At 50.2% G+C, this 13,983-nt stretch overlaps 2 long non-coding RNA genes across 2 annotated transcripts; both read right to left on the bottom strand.

Moving 5' to 3' along the window:
• Positions 1 to 297: 297 nt before the first annotated feature.
• On the bottom strand, positions 298 to 1,274 carry LOC308104745. The gene is made up of 3 exons (XR_013934849.1): positions 1,115 to 1,274; positions 550 to 620; positions 298 to 455 (listed from the first exon to the last, which is right to left on the bottom strand). It is a non-coding gene; the product is annotated as an uncharacterized lncRNA (long non-coding RNA).
• A 2,915-nt stretch (positions 1,275 to 4,189) lies between these two features.
• LOC308104746 lies at positions 4,190 to 5,148 on the bottom strand. The gene is made up of 3 exons (XR_013934850.1): positions 5,007 to 5,148; positions 4,442 to 4,512; positions 4,190 to 4,347 (listed from the first exon to the last, which is right to left on the bottom strand). It is a non-coding gene; the product is annotated as an uncharacterized lncRNA (long non-coding RNA).
• Between the last annotated feature and the right edge of the window lie 8,835 nt (positions 5,149 to 13,983).

Below are 13,983 nucleotides of genomic sequence, written 5' to 3'. Positions count from 1 at the left end.
GACCGGCTGTAGTTAAAGCAGCAGTAGTTGGACCAGCTGTTGTTGGACCCACTGTAGTTGCAGCAGCAGTAGTTGGACCGACTGTAGTTGCACCAGCAGTAGTTGGACCGGCTGTAGTTAGACCAGCAGTAGTTGGACCGGCTGTAGTTGCAGCAGCAGTAGTTGGACCGGCTGTGGTTGCACCAGCAGTAGTTGGACCGGCCGTAACATTTGCAACTGTGGTGGGAGCGGCGGTGGTGACAACGGTGGTGGCAACGGTGGTGGCAACGGTAGTGGGAGCGGCCGTAGATGGTGCAGCAGTGGTGGCAACGGTTGCACTAACAGTGCCGGACATAACGTTCAGGGAGGTGGAACCACTGTTAATTGCAGTATTCATCGCTGTTTCTACTGTGCTTGTAGAAGGAACTGAGTCTTTTGGGAACACCAGACTCATTTGAGTAACAACTGATCCTGACCTGTAATGTGTGAGAAAGAGAATGTGACTTTTAAATTGCAAATCCTTGCAAACTCATAATGGAACGTAAGCAATTGATCAAAACTCTGTCTTACGTGAAACTGTCGACTATAGAGCGTTTGAAAGTTGTAGTGCCACTGCTGCTGCTGCTGTAAATCGTGTTTACCTGAAAGAGAAGAATGCTAATTGGTTAAGCTCAATTGCTGATGGAAATATTGTCCCAACAAGAACATGCTAACCTGCACTGCAATGCTGTGAAGTTTAGTAAAGTTTACCCCCCCCCCACCCCTTTCTCTTTCATTTATTGTGTTGAACTGATTTTCTTTTTCTTTGAACCCAAAAGAACTTTCAAACTCAAACCGAAAAAATATCCATCCACTGAAAAATGGCCTTAATTCCATGATTTACTTGAAGGACCACAATGGAAACAAGCCATCAGGGCTTTTTGTGTTATGCTTTTAGCATTATTGTACCTGTACCTTTGCAAACTGCTAATAAAGTATTCAATCAATCAATCCAATCAATCAATTCACATCTGACTTAAATTAGATACAGTAAATACATAGTAAAAGCTCCATTCCTGCCTGCATTGCATATTGATAATAAGTTAAAATTTAGAATGTTCTTGCTTAAGTACAACGAGCACATCATTTGTCTTACTTGTGAGACCACTGTGGCAGCCAAAGTCTTAAACGCTGTGGTAGATGAGTTGGAGAGATCAGAGCTGAAGGTTTGGTCGAGACTAAACTTAAGAGTTACGGTGTCTTCATCAGCGGTAGGAGCATCTGTCGAGACAGTGGTGGCCGCAACCGTAGCAGTTGCAACTGTGGTGGGAGCGACCGTAACATTTGCAACTGTTGTTGCACCAGCAGTAGTTGGACCGGCTGTAGTTGCACCAGCAGTAGTTGGACCGGCTGTAGTTGGACCCACTGTAGTTGCAGCAGCAGTAGTTGGACGGGCTGTAGTTGGACCCACTGTAGTTGCAGCAGCAATAGTTGGACCGGCTGTAGTTACACCAGCAGTAGTTGGACCGGCTGTAGTTGCAGCAGCAGTAGTTGGACCAGCTGTTGTTGGACCCACTGTAGTTGCAGCAGCAGTAGTTGGACCGGCTGTAGTTGCAGCAGCAGTAGTTGGACCAGCTGTTGTTTTACCCGCAGTAGTTGGACCGGCTGTAGTTGCACCATCAGTAGTTGGAACAGCTGTTGTTGCACCCGCAGTAGTTGGACCGGCTGTAGTTGCACCAGCAGTAGTTGGACCGGCTGTAGTTACACCAGCAGTAGTTGGACCGGCTGTAGTTGCAGCAGCAGTAGTTGGACCGGCTGTAGTTGCACCAGCAGTAGTTGGACCGGCTGTAGTTGGACCCACTGTAGTTGCAACAGCAGTAGTTGGACTGGCTGTAGTTACACCAGCAGTAGTTGGACCAGCTGTAGTTGCAGCAGCAGTAGTTGGACCAGCTGTTGTTGCACCAGCAGTAGTTGGACCGGCTGTAGTTGCACCAGCAGTAGTTGGACCGGCTGTAGTTACACCAGCAGTAGTTGGACCGGCTGTAGTTGCACCAGCAGTAGTTGGACCGGCTGTAGTTGGACCCACTGTAGTTGCAGCAGCAGTAGGTGGACCGGCTGTAGTTGGACCCACTGTAGTTGCAGCAGCAGTATGTGGACCGGCTGTAGTTGGAGCAGCAGTAGTTGGACCAGCTGTTGTTGGACCCACTGTAGTTGCAGCAGCAGTAGTTGGACCGGCGGTAGTTACACCAGCAGTAGTTGGACCGGCTGTAGTTGCAGCAGCAGTAGTTGGACCAGCTGTTGTTGCACCCGCAGTAGTTGGACCGGCTGTAGTTGCACCAGCAGTAGTTGGACCGGCTTTAGTTACACCAGCAGTAGTTGGACCGGCTGTAGTTGCAGCAGCAGTAGTTGGACCAGCTGTAGTTGCACCAGCAGTAGGTGGACCGGCTGTAGTTGGACCCACTGTAGTTGCAGCAGCAGTAGTTGGACCGGCTGTAGTTACACCAGCAGTAGTTGGACCGGCTGTAGTTGCAGCAGCAGTAGTTGGACCAGCTGTTGTTGCACCAGCAGTAGTTGGACCGGCTGTAGTTACACCAGCATTAGTTGGACCGGCTGTAGTTGCACCAGCAGTAGTTGGACCGGCTGTAGTTGGACCCACTGTAGTTGCAGCAGCAGTAGGTGGACCGGCTGTAGTTGGAGCAGCAGTAGTTGGACCGGCTGTAGTTGCACCAGCAGTAGTTGGACCGGCTGTAGTTACACCAGCAGTAGTTGGACCGGCTGTAGTGGGTGGTGTAGTAGTTGGTGGTCTAGTTGGTGGTGCAGTCGGTGGTGTAGTGGGTGGTGTAGTGGGTGGTGTAGTGGGTGGTGTAGGTGGTGGTGAATTTGTAGTGACTGTTGTTAAAGGTGCTGCTGTGCTGGTTGCTGGAGCCGGAGGCAAAACCACTGTAAAGGTAAAACATTCATATCAGTAAGTGCAGGCACAGAAAAATGTAATTGCCATCAAACGTGTACTTAAAAAGGAAGAGTCTCAGGTTTTATTTATTGAATCAGAAACTCTTACCAATTGAGGAGGTGTCCACAGGAAGGGAGAAGTTAGAGCTGTTGGCAGCCTCCACAAGAGTTTCACGCACAGAAGTGGTATTTGGTGTTGCATTCCCTGGGTTGAATATTAATTCAGCATCTACCTTCACTGATCCTGAGCTATAAAAGTGATTTTGAAAAGTTGTGTTTTGTTAGGATTATTTATTGCACTGCATTAACGTTGCTAATCAATTAGTAAAGCATTTCGAAGTAATATAATAAAGACCCTCAATGCTTACCTGAAACCTGTTACAACAGTGCGATTGAAAGTATCACCAAATCTTTCAAAATATACGATGTTCATCTGTAAACAAAACATAAAGTTGAAGTCAGAGACCCAGTTTTGCATCTCAGGCGTTACACATATTACCTGTGCGTTATTGTTTGCAGTCAGTACACTGAATTGCTGTTATGAACATGAAGCATGATAATGGACTTACCGCTGAAGTTACTTCGTCCGATAAGGCCTGGAATTTATCAGAGGATTTATCTGAAAGTTCTGCTGTGAAGTTCTGATTTATTTTGAATGCCAACACAATCTTTGTCTCTGCTGGTGGTGCAGATGTTGTGTGTATAGTCGGTGGTGTAGTCGGTGGTGCAGTGGGTGGTGTAGTTGGTGGTCTAGTTGGTGGTGTAGTGGGTTGTGTAGTTGGTGGTGTAGTTGGTGGTGTAGTCGGTGGTCTAGTTGGTGGTCTAGTTGGTGGTGTACCGGCTGTAGTTGCACCAGCAGTAGTTGGACCGGCTGTAGTTGGACCCACTGTAGTTGCAGCAGCAGTAGTTGGACCGGCTGTAGTTGGACCCACTGTAGTTGCAGCAGCAGTAGTTGGACCGGCTGTAGTTACACCAGCAGTAGTTGGACCGGCTGTAGTTAAAGCAGCAGTAGTTGGACCAGCTGTTGTTGGACCCACTGTAGTTGCAGCAGCAGTAGTTGGACCGACTGTAGTTGCACCAGCAGTAGTTGGACCGGCTGTAGTTAGACCAGCAGTAGTTGGACCGGCTGTAGTTGCAGCAGCAGTAGTTGGACCGGCTGTGGTTGCACCAGCAGTAGTTGGACCGGCCGTAACATTTGCAACTGTGGTGGGAGCGGCGGTGGTGACAACGGTGGTGGCAACGGTGGTGGCAACGGTAGTGGGAGCGGCCGTAGATGGTGCAGCAGTGGTGGCAACGGTTGCACTAACAGTGCCGGACATAACGTTCAGGGAGGTGGAACCACTGTTAATTGCAGTATTCATCGCTGTTTCTACTGTGCTTGTAGAAGGAACTGAGTCTTTTGGGAACACCAGACTCATTTGAGTAACAACTGATCCTGACCTGTAATGTGTGAGAAAGAGAATGTGACTTTTAAATTGCAAATCCTTGCAAACTCATAATGGAACGTAAGCAATTGATCAAAACTCTGTCTTACGTGAAACTGTCGACTATAGAGCGTTTGAAAGTTGTAGTGCCACTGCTGCTGCTGCTGTAAATCGTGTTTACCTGAAAGAGAAGAATGCTAATTGGTTAAGCTCAATTGCTGATGGAAATATTGTCCCAACAAGAACATGCTAACCTGCACTGCAATGCTGTGAAGTTTAGTAAAGTTTACCCCCCCCCCACCCCTTTCTCTTTCATTTATTGTGTTGAACTGATTTTCTTTTTCTTTGAACCCAAAAGAACTTTCAAACTCAAACCGAAAAAATATCCATCCACTGAAAAATGGCCTTAATTCCATGATTTACTTGAAGGACCACAATGGAAACAAGCCATCAGGGCTTTTTGTGTTATGCTTTTAGCATTATTGTACCTGTACCTTTGCAAACTGCTAATAAAGTATTCAATCAATCAATCCAATCAATCAATTCACATCTGACTTAAATTAGATACAGTAAATACATAGTAAAAGCTCCATTCCTGCCTGCATTGCATATTGATAATAAGTTAAAATTTAGAATGTTCTTGCTTAAGTACAACGAGCACATCATTTGTCTTACTTGTGAGACCACTGTGGCAGCCAAAGTCTTAAACGCTGTGGTAGATGAGTTGGAGAGATCAGAGCTGAAGGTTTGGTCGAGACTAAACTTAAGAGTTACGGTGTCTTCATCAGCGGTAGGAGCATCTGTCGAGACAGTGGTGGCCGCAACCGTAGCAGTTGCAACTGTGGTGGGAGCGACCGTAACATTTGCAACTGTTGTTGCACCAGCAGTAGTTGGACCGGCTGTAGTTGCACCAGCAGTAGTTGGACCGGCTGTAGTTGGACCCACTGTAGTTGCAGCAGCAGTAGTTGGACGGGCTGTAGTTGGACCCACTGTAGTTGCAGCAGCAATAGTTGGACCGGCTGTAGTTACACCAGCAGTAGTTGGACCGGCTGTAGTTGCAGCAGCAGTAGTTGGACCAGCTGTTGTTGGACCCACTGTAGTTGCAGCAGCAGTAGTTGGACCGGCTGTAGTTGCAGCAGCAGTAGTTGGACCAGCTGTTGTTTTACCCGCAGTAGTTGGACCGGCTGTAGTTGCACCATCAGTAGTTGGACCAGCTGTTGTTGCACCCGCAGTAGTTGGACCGGCTGTAGTTGCACCAGCAGTAGTTGGACCGGCTGTAGTTACACCAGCAGTAGTTGGACCGGCTGTAGTTGCAGCAGCAGTAGTTGGACCGGCTGTAGTTGCACCAGCAGTAGTTGGACCGGCTGTAGTTGGACCCACTGTAGTTGCAACAGCAGTAGTTGGACTGGCTGTAGTTACACCAGCAGTAGTTGGACCAGCTGTAGTTGCAGCAGCAGTAGTTGGACCAGCTGTTGTTGCACCAGCAGTAGTTGGACCGGCTGTAGTTGCACCAGCAGTAGTTGGACCGGCTGTAGTTACACCAGCAGTAGTTGGACCGGCTGTAGTTGCAGCAGCAGTAGTTGGACCGGCTGTAGTTGCACCAGCAGTAGTTGGACCGGCTGTAGTTACACCAGCAGTAGTTGGACCGGCTGTAGTTGCAGCAGCAGTAGTTGGACCAGCTGTTGTTGAACCCACTGTAGTTGCAGCAGCAGTAGTTGGACCGGCTGTAGTTACACCAGCAGTAGTTGGACCGGCTGTAGTTGCAGCAGCAGTAGTTGGACCAGCTGTTGTTGCACCCGCAGTAGTTGGACCGGCTGTAGTTGCACCAGCAGTAGTTGGACCGGCTGTAGTTACACCAGCAGTAGTTGGACCGGCTGTAGTTGCAGCAGCAGTAGTAGTTGGACCGGCTGTAGTTGCACCAGCAGTAGTTGGACCGGCTGTAGTTGGACCCACTGTAGTTGCAGCAGCAGTAGTTGGACCGGCTGTAGTTAAACCAGCAGTAGTTGGACCGGCTGTAGTTGCAGCAGCAGTAGTTGGACCAGCTGTTGTTGCACCAGCAGTAGTTGGACCGGCTGTAGTTACACCAGCAGTAGTTGGACCGGCTGTAGTTGCAGCAGCAGTAGTTGGACCGGCTGTAGTTGCACCAGCAGTAGTTGGACCGGCTGTAGTTGGACCCACTGTAGTTGCAGCAGCAGTAGGTGGACCGGCTGTAGTTGGACCCACTGTAGTTGCAGCAGCAGTATGTGGACCGGCTGTAGTTGGAGCAGCAGTAGTTGGACCAGCTGTTGTTGGACCCACTGTAGTTGCAGCAGCAGTAGTTGGACCGGCGGTAGTTACACCAGCAGTAGTTGGACCGGCTGTAGTTGCAGCAGCAGTAGTTGGACCAGCTGTTGTTGCACCCGCAGTAGTTGGACCGGCTGTAGTTGCAGCAGCAGTAGTTGGACCGGCTGTAGTTACACCAGCAGTAGTTGGACCGGCTGTAGTTGCAGCAGCAGTAGTTGGACCAGCTGTTGTTGCACCCGCAGTAGTTGGACCGGCTGTAGTTGCACCAGCAGTAGTTGGACCGGCTGTAGTTACACCAGCAGTAGTTGGACCGGCTGTAGTTGCAGCAGCAGTAGTTGGACCAGCTGTAGTTGCACCAGCAGTAGGTGGACCGGTTGTAGTTGGACCCACTGTAGTTGCAGCAGCAGTAGTTGGACCGGCTGTAGTTACACCAGCAGTAGTTGGACCGGCTGTAGTTGCAGCAGCAGTAGTTGGACCAGCTGTTGTTGCACCAGCAGTAGTTGGACCGGCTGTAGTTACACCAGCATTAGTTGGACCGGCTGTAGTTGCACCAGCAGTAGTTGGACCGGCTGTAGTTGGACCCACTGTAGTTGCAGCAGCAGTAGGTGGACCGGCTGTAGTTGGAGCAGCAGTAGTTGGACCGGCTGTAGTTGCACCAGCAGTAGTTGGACCGGCTGTAGTTACACCAGCAGTAGTTGGACCGGCTGTAGTGGGTGGTGTAGTAGTTGGTGGTCTAGTTGGTGGTGCAGTCGGTGGTGTAGTGGGTGGTGTAGTGGGTGGTGTAGTGGGTGGTGTAGTGGGTGGTGTAGGTGGTGGTGAATTTGTAGTGACTGTTGTTAAAGGTGCTGCTGTGCTGGTTGCTGGAGCCGGAGGCAAAACCACTGTAAAGGTAAAACATTCATATCAGTAAGTGAAGGCACAGAAAAATGTAATTGCCATCAAACGTGTACTTAAAAAGGAAGATTCTCAGGTTTTATTTATTGAATCAGAAACTCTTACCAATTGAGGAGGTGTCCACAGGAAGGGAGAAGTTAGAGCTGTTGGCAGCCTCCACAAGAGTTTCACGCACAGAAGTGGTATTTGGTGTTGCATTCCCTGGGTTGAATATTAATTCAGCATCTACCTTCACTGATCCTGAGCTATAAAAGTGATTTTGAAAAGTTGTGTTTTGTTAGGATTATTTATTGCACTGCATTAACGTTGCTAATCGATTAGTAAAGCATTTCGAAGTAATACAATAAAGACCCTTAATGCTTACCTGAAACCTGTTACAACAGTGCGATTGAAAGTATCACCAAATCTTTCAAAATATACGATGTTCATCTGTAAACAAAACATAAAGTTGAAGTCAGATACCCAGTTTTGCATCTCAGGCGTTACACATATTACCTGTGCGTTATTGTTTGCAGTCAGTACACTGAATTGCTGTTATGAACATGAAGCATGATAATGGACTTACCGCTGAAGTTACTTCGTCCGATAAGGCCTGGAATAAATCAGAGGATTTATCTGAAAGTTCTGCTGTGAAGTTCTGATTTATTTTGAATGCCAACACAATCTTTGTCTCTGCTGGTGGTGCAGATGTTGTGTGTATAGTCGGTGCTGTAGTCGGTGGTGCAGTGGGTGGTGTAGTTGGTGGTCTAGTTGGTGGTGTAGTGGGTTGTGTAGTTGGTGGTGTAGTTGGTGGTGTAGTCGGTTGTCTAGTTGGTGGTCTAGTTGGTGGTGTACCGGCTGTAGTTGCAGCAGCAGTAGTTGGACCAGCTGTTGTTGCACCCGCAGTAGTTGGACCGGCTGTAGTTGCAGCAGCAGTAGTTGGACCAGCTGTTGTTGCATCAGCAGTAGTTGCACCAGCAGTAGTTGGACCGGCTGTAGTTACACCAGCAGTAGTTGGACCGGCTGTAGTTGCAGCAGCAGTAGTTGGACCGACTGTAGTTGCACCAGCAGTAGTTGGACCGGCTGTAGTTGGACCCACTGTAGTTGCAGCAGCAGTAGGTGGACCGGCTGTAGTTGGAGCAGCAGTAGGTGGACCGGCTGTAGTTGCACCAGCAGTAGTTGGACCGGCTGTAGTTACACCAGCAGTAGTTGGACCGGCTGTAGTTGCAGCAGCAGTAGTTGGACCGGCTGTAGTTGCACCAGCAGTAGTTGGATCGGCTGTAGTTGGACCCACTGTCGTTGCAGCAGCAGTAGTTGGACCGGCTGTAGTTACACCAGCAGTAGTTGGACCAGCTGTAGTTGCAGCAGCAGTAGTTGGACCGGCTGTAGTTGCAGCAGCAGTAGTTGGACCGGCTGTAGTTGGACCCACTGTAGTTGCAGCAGCAGTAGTTGGACCGGCTGTAGTTACACCAGCAGTAGTTGGACCGGCTGTAGTTGCAGCAGCTGTAGTTGGACCCACTGTAGTTGCAGCAGCAGTAGTTGGACCGGCTGTAGTTTCACCAGCAGTAGTTGGACCGGCTGTAGTTACACCAGCAGTAGTTGGACCGGCAGTAATTGCAGCAGCAGTAGTTGGACCGGCTGTAGATGCACCAGCACTAGTTGGACCGGCTGTAGTTGGACCCACTGTAGTTGCAGCAGCAGTAGTTGGACCGGCTGTAGTTACACCAGCAGTAGTTGGACCGGCTGTAGTTGCAGCAGCAGTAGTTGGACCAGCTGTTGTTGCACCAGCAGTAGTTGGACCGGCTGTAGTTGCACCAGCAGTAGTTGGACCGGCTGTAGTTGCAGCAGCAGTAGTTGGACCGGCTGTAGTTGCACCAGCAGTAGTTGGACCGGCCGTAGTTGGACCCACTGTAGTTGAAGCAGCAGTAGGTGCACCGGCTGTAGTTGGAGCAGCAGTAGTTGGACCGGCTGTAGTTGCAGCAGCAGTAGGTGGACCGGCTGTAGTTGCACCAGCAGTAGTTGGACCGGCTGTAGTTACACCAGCAGTAGTTGGACCGGCTGTAGTTGCAGCAGCAGTAGTTGGACCGGCTGTAGTTGCACCATTAGTAGTTGGACCGGCTTTAGTTGGACCCACTGTAGTTGCAGCAGCAGTAGTTGGACCGGCTGTAGTTACACCAGCAGTAGTTGGACCGGCTGTAGTTGCAGCAGCAGTAGTTGGACCGGCTGTAGTTGCACCAGCAGTAGTTGGACCGGCTGTAGTTGGACCCACTGTAGTTGCAGCAGCAGTAGTTGGACCGGCTGTAGTTGCAGCAGCAGTAGTTGGACCGGCTGTTGTTGGACCCACTGTAGTTGCAGCAGCAGTAGTTGGACCGGCTCTAGTTACACCAGCAGTTGTTGGACCGGCTGTAGTTGCAGCAGCAGTAGTTGGAACAGCTGTTGTTGCACCCGCAGTAGTTGGACCCACTGTAGTTGCACCAGCAGTAGTTGGACCGGCTGTAGTTACACCAGCAGTTGTTGGACCGGCTGTAGTTGCAGCAGCAGTAGTTGGACCAGCTGTTGTTGCACCCGCAGTAGTTGGACCAGCTGTTGTTGCACCAGCAGTAGTTGGACCGGCTGTAGTTGCACCAGCAGTAGTTGGACCGGCTGTAGTTACACCAGCAGTAGTTGGACCGGCTGTAGTTGCAGCAGCAGTAGTTGGACCGGCTGTAGTTGCACCAGCAGTAGTTGGACCGGCTGTAGTTGGACCCACTGTAGTTGCAGCAGCAGTAGTTGGACCGGCTGTAGTTGCAGCAGCAGTAGTTGGACCGGCTGTTGTTGGACCCACTGTAGTTGCACTAGCAGTAGTTGGACCGGCTGTAGTTATACCAGCAGTTGTTGGACCGGCTGTAGTTGCAGCAGCAGTAGTTGGACCAGCTGTTGTTGCACCCGCAGTAGTTGGACCCACTGTAGTTGCACCAGCAGTAGTTGGACCGGCTGTAGTTACACCAGCAGTAGTTGGACCGGCTGTAGTTGCAGCAGCAGTAGTTGGACCGGCTGTAGTTGCACCAGCAGTAGTTGGACCGGCTGTAGTTGGACGCACTGTAGTTGGACCAGCAGTAGTTGGACCGGCTGTAGTTACACCAGCAGTAGTTGGACCGGCTGTAGTTGCAGCTGCAGTAGTTGGACCAGCTGTTGTTGCACCAGCAGTAGTTGGACCGGCTGTAGTTGCACCAGCAGTAGTTGGACCGGCTGTAGTTTCAGCAGCAGTAGTTGGACCGGCTGTAGTTGCACCAGCAGTAGTTGGACCGGCTGTAGTTGGACCGACTGTAGTTGCAGCAGCAGTAGGTGGACCGGCTGTAGTTGGAGCAGTAGTAGTTGGACCGGCTGTAGTTGCACCAGCAGTAGGTGGACCGGCTGTAGTTGCACCAGCAGTAGTTGGACCGGCTGTAGTTACACCAGCAGTAGTTGGACCGGCTGTAGTTGCACCAGCAGTAGTTGGACCGGCTGTAGTTGGACCCACTGTAGTTGCAGCAGCAGTAACGGTGCCAGAGATGACGTTCAGGGAGGTGGAACCACTGCTAACTGCAGTATTCATAGCTGTTTCTACTGTGCTTGTAGAAGGAACTGAGTCTTTTGGGAACACCAGACTCATTTGTGTAACAACTGATCCTGACCTGTAATGTGTGAGAAAGAGAATGTGACTTTTAAATTGCAAATCATTACAAACTCATAATGGAAAGTAAGCAATTGATCAAAACTCTGTCTTACGTGAAACTGTCGACTATACAGCGTTTGAAAGTTGTAGTGCCACTGCTGCTGCTGCTGTAAATCGTGTTTACCTGAAAGAGAAGAATGCCAATTGGTTAAGCTCAATTGCTGATGGAAATATTGTCCCAACAAGAACATGCTAACCTGCACTGCAATGCTGTGAAGTTTAGTAAAGTTTATCCCCCCCCACCCTTTTCTCTTTCATTTATTGTGTTGAACTGATTTTCTTTTTCTTTGAACTCAAAAGAACTTTCAAACTCAAACCGAAGAAATATCCATCCACTGAAAAATGGCCTTAATTCCATGATTTACTTGAAAGACCACAATGGAAACAAGCCATCAGGGCTTTTTGTGTTATGCTTTTAGCATTATTGTACCTGTACCTTTTGCAAACTGCTAATAAAGTATTCAATCAATCAATCCAATCAATCAATCAATTCACATCTGACTTAAATTAGATACAGTAAATACATAGTAAAAGCTCCATTCCTGCCTGAATTACATATTGATAATAAGTTAGAATTTAGAATGTTCTTGCTTGAGTACAACGAGCACATCATTTGTCTTACTTGTGAGACCACTGTGGCAGCCAAAGTCTTAAACGCTGTGGTAGATGAGTCGGAGAGATCAGAGCTGAAGGTTTGGTCGAGACTAAACTTAAGAGTTATGGTGTCTTCATCAGCAGTAGGAGCATCTGTCGAGACAGTGGTGGCAGCAACCGTAGCAGTTGCTGGAGCAGCAGTAGTTGGACCGGCTGTAGTTGCAGCAACAGTAGGTGGACCGGCTGTAGTTGGACTGGCTGTAGTTACACCAGCAGTAGTTGGACCGGCTGTAGTTGCAGCAGCAGTAGTTGGACCGGCTGTAGTTGCACCAGCAGTAGTTGGACTGGCTGTAGTTGGACCCACTGTAGTTGCAGCAGCAGTAGTTGGACCGGCTGTAGTTACACCAGCAGTAGTTGGACCGGCTGTAGTTGCAGCAGCAGTAGTTGGACCGGCTGTAGTTAGACCCACCGTAGTTGCAGCAGCAGTAGTTGGACCGGCTGTAGTTGCAGCAGCAGTAGTTGGACCGGCTGTAGTTGCACCATTAGTAGTTGGACCGGCTGTAGTTGGACCCACTGTAGTTGCAGCAGCAGTAGTTGGACCGGCTGTAGTTACACCAGCAGTAGTTGGACCGGCTGTAGTTGCAGCAGCAGTAGTTGGACCGGCTGTAGTTGCACCAGCAGTAGTTGGACCGGCTGTAGTTGGACCCACTGTAGTTGCAGCAGCAGTAGTTGGACCAGCTGTAGTTGCAGCAGCAGTAGTTGGACCGGCTGTTGTTGGACCCACTGTAGTTGCAGCAGCAGTAGTTGGACCGGCTGTAGTTGCAGCAGCAGTAGTTGGACCAGCTGTTGTTGCACCCGCAGTAGTTGGACCCACTGTAGTTGCACCAGCAGTAGTTGGACCGGCTGTAGTTACACCAGCAGTAGTTGGACCGGCTGTAGTTGCAGCAGCAGTAGTTGGACCAGCTGTTGTTGCACCCGCAGTAGTTGGACCCACTGTAGTTGCACCAGCAGTAGTTGGACCGGCTGTAGTTACACCAGCAGTAGTTGGACCGGCTGTAGTTGCACCAGCAGTAGTTGGACCGGCTGTAGTTGCACCAGCAGTAGTTGGACCGGCTGTAGTTGGACCCACTGTAGTTGCAGCAGCAGTAGTTGGACCGGCTGTAGTTACACCAGCAGTAGTTTGACCGGCTGTAGTTGCAGCAGCAGTAGTTGGACCAGCTGTTGTTGCACCAGCAGTAGTTGGACCGGCTGTAGTTGCACCAGCAGTAGTTGGACCGGCTGTAGTTGCACCAGCAGTAGTTGGACCGGCTGTAGTTGGACCCACTGTAGTTACACCAGCAGTAGTTGGACCGGCTGTCGTTGCAGCAGCAGTAGTTGGACCGGCTGTAGTTGCACCAGCAGTAGTTGGACCGGCTGTAGTTGGACCCACTGTAGTTGCAGCAGCAGTAGTTGGACCGGCTGTAGTTACACCAGCAGTAGTTGGACCGGCTGTAGTTGGACCGGCTGTAGTTGCAGCAGCAGTAGTTGGACCAGCTGTTGTTGCACCCGCAGTAGTTGGACCCACTGTAGTTGCACCAGCAGTAGTTGGACCGGCTGTAGTTGCAGCAGCAGTAGTTGGACCGGCTGTAGCTGCACCAGCAGTAGTTGGACCGGCTGTAGTTGGACCCACTGTAGTTGCAGCAGCAGTAGTTGGACCGGCTGTAGTTACACCAGCAGAAGTTGGACCGGCTGTAGTTGCAGCAGCAGTAGTTGGACCAGCTGTTGTTGCACCAGCAGTAGTTGGACCGGCTGTAGTTGCACCAGCAGTAGTTGGACCGGCTGTAGTTACACCAGCAGTAGTTGGACCGGCTGTAGTTGCACCAGCAGTAGTTGGACCGGCTGTAGTTGGACCCACTGTAGTTGCAGCAGCAGTAGGTGGACCGGCTGTAGTTGGAGCAGCAGTAGTTGGACCGGCTGTAGTTGCAGCAGCAGTAGGTGGACCGGCTGTAGTTGCACCAGCAGTAGTTGGACCGGCTGTAGTTACACCAGCAGTAGTTGGACCGGCTGTAGTTGCAGCAGCAGTAGTTGGACCGGCTGTAGTTGCACCAGCAGTAGTTGGACCGGCTGTAGTTGGACCCACTGTAGTTGTAGCAGCAGTAGTTGGACCGGCTGTAGTTGGACCCACTGTAGTTGCAGCAGCAGGTGTTGTGGCTGCAGGTGGTGCACAAT

The sequence above is a fragment of the Gymnoscopelus braueri genome, assembly GCF_963280865.1.
Source record: "Gymnoscopelus braueri genome assembly, chromosome: 17".
Lineage (NCBI taxonomy): Eukaryota > Metazoa > Chordata > Actinopteri > Myctophiformes > Myctophidae > Gymnoscopelus > Gymnoscopelus braueri.
This window is presented reverse-complemented; position numbering and strand designations above follow the sequence as displayed.